The sequence below is a fragment of the Anabrus simplex genome, chromosome 2, assembly GCF_040414725.1.
Source record: "Anabrus simplex isolate iqAnaSimp1 chromosome 2, ASM4041472v1, whole genome shotgun sequence".
NCBI classification, from domain to species: domain Eukaryota; kingdom Metazoa; phylum Arthropoda; class Insecta; order Orthoptera; family Tettigoniidae; genus Anabrus; species Anabrus simplex.
The window spans coordinates 301763208-301768488 of NC_090266.1; the positions used below are offsets into that span (position 1 = coordinate 301763208).

The window sequence follows — 5281 nt, forward strand, 5'->3', positions numbered from 1 at the left end:
TTTTGTAGTCCACATAGCGACATTGTTGGAAATGTGGATCAGAATGCTGATTTGAGTGACAGCACGGATTTACCGTTGCTGAACGAGTGTCTAATGTTTTTTAAAATTTTAACCCAACAAGGTTGTAGATTATATTGTATATGTTTTAACGAGAGCCAAGTACATTTTTAGGAAAACTTATCTGAGCCTACTTTTTGCCGATAATTAGCATCCATAACCTCTTCCGTTCATTGTATGCCTTTAAGTTAGATGTAAGATAGTACTAATTTCGTAGCCGCGAACGCACCGCGCCCTAGAGAGGCTTGGGTTCATATCTTTGGAACGGGAGATTAGCGGTTGACCTCGCTATGCTGTAAAGGGCATTTGTCGTCCCATGTGAGTGGATTAGTTAAATAAAATCCCGATGAGGCGGCATTGTCACCAGGCAGAAAAAGGTCCATTGACTGTCGTTTTCTGTAGAGCATGGTCCCATGTGTTCAAGACCCGGTAGGGATACATTAGCGTTGTCACATGGTCCCATGAGCTATGGGAGATGATGGGAAAGGTCCCAATACCAAAAAATCTAAAAAAGTTACAAACGTGAAAACTGGTATTTGGAATCATCTTTAAAAACAGAGAAACACGTATTTGGGGGAAATCAACTTGGTAGGGGGTGATGAAAACGGAGAGGGATTCCTTTTACGAGGAACATATATCTCAAAAACTGAAGATGTTACAGTCGTGATAATCGGTATTTGGAAGCTCTTTAAAAGAAACGGGTTCAGTTTGTTTTTAGAAAATTCACTTGAGTGGAGAGTGTGAAAAGAAGTAAAAAATTTGAATTATTTTTCTGGAGAAACTTATATCTCAAAACTGAAGTTAACAGACGTGGAAACTGGTATTTGTAGTCTCCTTTAAAAATAAAGGAACACGCATTTTATGGTTGGGGGAAACCAACTTAATTGGGCGGAGGTGGAGTGAAAAAGGAGTTGAATTCCTTTCATGAGGAATTTTCCTTCAAAGTAAAGAAACACATAATCTTTTGTGTTTCGAAAATCCACTTAAAGGGGTGAATTAATTCTAAAATTAATTGAATTATTTGTATGAGGATACTTATATCTCAAAAAATAAAGATGTTACAGACGTAAAAATTAGTATTTGGAATCTCCTTTAAAATAAAGAAACACGCATTTGGGGGGGGGAATCAACTTGGGTGCCGGGGCGGTGAAAAAGGAGTTTAATTCTTTTTTATGTGGATACATGTACCGGTATCTCAAAAGTGAAGATGCTACAGTCGTGATAATTGGCATTTCGAAGCTCCTTTATAAATAAAGAAGCAAGTATTTTTGGTTTTCGGAAAATTTACTTAAGGAGGAGGGTGAAATGAAGTGAAAAATTTAATTCTTTTTATGAATAAACTTAGATGTCAAAAACTTAAGGTTACACACCTGAAAATTTGTGTTTGGAATCTCCTTTAAAAATAAAGGAACACGAATATTTTGGAGGCTGGGGGGATCAACTTAACGGACAGGGGTGAAAAAGGAGTTGAATTCTCTTTATGAGGATACATGTATATCAAAAACTGAAAATGTTAGACGAATGAACGTCTGTATTTGGAATCTATTTTCAAAGTGAAGAAACACGTGTAGGGGTTGAAAATAATTAAATAAGGAGTTGAAATATGTTCATGAGGATAATTTATCTTAAAAACTGAAGCTGTTATAGACGTAAAAGTTGGTATTTTGAATTTCCTTTCAATATAAACAAAAACACGTATTTTTTGTTTCCGGAAAGTCCACTTGAGGCGGGAGAGTGGTGGAAAGAAGTGAAGAAGAAGAAGTTGAATTATTGTTATGAGTATACATTTATCTCAAAAACTGAAGGTGTTGCTGAGGTGCAAAGATGAAAACTGGAATTCGGAATCTTCTTTAAAATAATGAAACACGTATTTTCTTGTTTCCGGGAAGTCCAGTTAAGGGCCTGAAAGGAATTGGAAAAGCGGGTGAATTTTTAAAATGAGTACCGGTATATCTACATTATATGTCAAAAATGTAACATGTTAGAGACAAGAAACTTGTATTTGGAAAGTCCTTTAAATACAGGAACATGTACCTTTTTGTTTTCGGAGAAGTCACTTAACTGGGGATGAAAAGAATTGAAAAATTATTGAATTATTTTTTATGAGGATACTTGTATTTTAAAAACTGAAGATGTTACAGACGTCAAAGTTGGTATTTGGAATCGCCTTCGAAAATAAAGAAACATGTACTTCTGTTTTCGGAAAATACACTTAGATGGGGGTGGGGGTGGGAAAAGGACCTACCAAGGGGTTGAATTCTTTTCATGGGGATAATTATGTATATCTCTCTTTGTTATTCTGCTTACCCTGCAGGGTTGGTTTTTCCCTCGGGCTCAGCGAGGGATCCCACCTCCACCACCTCAAGGGCAATGTCCCGGAGCGTGAGACATTGGGCCGGGGGAAACAACTGGGGCGGACCGAGCTCGATAGCTGCAGTCGCTTAAGTGCGGCCAGTATCCAGTATTCGGGAGATAGTAGGTTCGAACCCAACTCTCGGCAGCCCTGAAAATGGTTTTCCGTGGTTTCCCATTTTCACACCAGACAAATGCTGGGGCTGTACCTTAATTAAGGCCACGGCCGCTTCCTTCCCACTCCTAGCCCTTTCCTGTCCCATCGTCGCCGTAAGACCTATCTGTGTCGGTGCGACGTAAAACAACTAGCAAAAAAAACTGGGGCGGATTACCAGTACCTCACCCTGGCAGCCTCACCTGCTATGCTGAAGAGGGGCCTTGGTGGGGGACTGGAATATTGGAAGATTGGAGGGGATAGGCAAGGAAGAGGGAAGGAAGCGGCCGTGGCCGTAAGTTAGGTACCATCCCGGCATTTGCCTCGAGGAGAAGTGGGAACCTAGGAAAACCACTTCCTGGATGGTTGAGGTGGGAATTGAACTCACCTCTACTCAGTTGACCTCACAAGGCTGAGTGGACCCCGTTCCAGCCCTCGGGCCTCCGGAGGTGGCAGCTAATCACACTAACCACTACACCACAGAGACGGGCTATGTATATCACAAAAACCGAAAATGTTAGTGGGAATAGGTTCTTTTAATCCCCTTTAAAAATAAAGAAACATGTATTTATTCTTTTCGACTTGAGAGAAGACTGTTTCTCACATGGCGCATGATCGCCTTAGCCCCAAAAGGTAATACCACAAACATGGTTTACAAAGAATTTCTGGGGTAAATGAAATTCAATTTTTGGGTGTGTTTTAATACTTGACGAATTTTCAGATAATGTCTTAGTACAATGCCGAGGAACGATTACTTAGATCAAATTACGAAATCCAACGCGAGCGAAGCCTCATGCCAACAAGTAGCGATCGTCACCATCTCACGGAGTATTTCTCATGTTGATCATTTTATGTTAGATCTAACACCTTCATTATATAAACATATAACAAAATACGGATGTAAACTCCTGTTATTATTATTATTATTATTATTATTATTATTATTATTATTATTATTATTATTATTATTATTATTATTATTATTATTACTTCCGCGCATGTCCTGTAGTTAGTGTGCTTAGCTGCCACCAACGGACGACCGGTTTCGATTTCCGGCTTTGCCAATCAATTTAAAAAATGGTACGAGTATTGATTGGAACGGTTTCCACTCAGCCTCGAGAGTTCAGCTGAGTAGAGATGGATTCATTTTCCACCTCAGCATCCTCGAAATGGTCTCCCGCAGATTCCCATCTTTTTTAAAGCAAATGCCGGGAGGCTACCAAACGTAAGACCACGGTCGCTAGCTTCCCTCTACCTACCTCTCCGTTCCACTCTCCTTCACCTTCTTCTACTTCTTCTTCTTCTCTATCTGTTTACCCACCAGGGTCAGTTTATCCGTCGGACTCAGCGAGGGATCCAACCTCTACCGTCTCAAGGGCGGTGTCCTGGAGCTTCAGACTCTGGGTCGGGGGATACTACTGGGGAGGATGACGAGTACCTTGCCAAGGCAGCCTCACCTGCTATGCTGAACAGGGGCCTTGCGGGTGATGGGAATATTGGAAGGGATATGCAAGAAAGAGGGAAGGAAGCGGCCGTGGCCTTAAGTTAGTTACTAACCCAGCATTTGCTTGGAGGAAAAGTAGGAAAACACGGAAAACCACTTCCAGGATGGCTGAGGTGGGAATCGAACCCACCTCTACTCAGTTGACCTCCCGAGGCTGAGTGGACCCCTTCCACACCTCGTACCAATTTTCAAATTTCGTGGCAGAGACGGGAATCGAACTCGGACCATCGGAGGTGGAAGATAAACACACTAACCACTACACCACAGAGGCGAACCATTCCAGTCTTCCTATAAACTAAAAGGCCCCTGCTCAGAATAAAGATGAGGCTGCTTGGATGAGATACTGGACCTTCTACCCAGTTGTACCTTCGACCAAATATCTCGCGCTCGAGGACACTGGGAAGCGAGCGCTTATAGGAGAAACTAAATTTTGATCACATGGCCTTCGCGCACGCAACTAACACGCCGGCTACGCATACGTATGTTACAGAGACTCAATGTTTCTATAACGTGAGTAGAGCACTAAGTAGCAAGGTCCCATGGTGTAATGGTTAGCACTCTGGACTTTGAATCCAGCGATCCGAGTTCAAATCTCGGTGGGACCTTCCATTTTAATTCCAAAGGAAGAGAACGCCTTGACGACCGACGTGACGGAACAAACTATGACAACTACAGGATTGCGTGTTAGGTTGTTAAGACCAGACTGAACTAGTACCTCGTGTACACAGCAATATTTTTATTTTCACAGTGCAAATAAGTAGGCCTATAATAAAATTTTAATTCTTTAGAAGTACCTATATATTGTCCGCCGCTGTGGTGTAGTGGTTAGTGTGATTAGCTGCCACACCCGGAGGCCCGGGTTCGATTCCCGGCTCTGCCACAAAATTTGAAAAGTGGTACGAGGGCTGGAGCGGGGTCCACTCAGCCTCGGGAGGTCAAATGAGTAGAGGTGGGTTCGATTCCCACCTCAGCCATTATGGAAGTAGTTTTCCGTGGTTTCCCACTTCTCCTCCAGGCAAATGCCGGGATTGTACCTAACTTAAGGCCAAGGTCGCTTCCTTCTCTCTTCCTTTTCTATCCCTTCCAATCTTCCCATCCCACACCAACGTGAGTCCAGAGTGCTAACCATTACACCATGGGACCTTGCTACTTAGTGCTCTACTCACGTTATAGAAGGTGAGGCCACCTGGGCGATGTACTGGTATTCTCCCCAG

The 5281-nt window shown here is 42.4% G+C and overlaps 1 non-coding gene across 1 annotated transcript; it reads left to right on the forward strand.

Annotated features, from left to right (window-relative positions):
- Positions 1-4600: 4600 nt before the first annotated feature.
- On the forward strand, positions 4601-4672 carry TRNAQ-UUG (transfer RNA glutamine (anticodon UUG)). Its single transcript has one exon. It is a non-coding gene; the product is annotated as a tRNA-Gln (tRNA).
- The last annotated feature ends 609 nt before the right edge of the window (positions 4673-5281 follow it).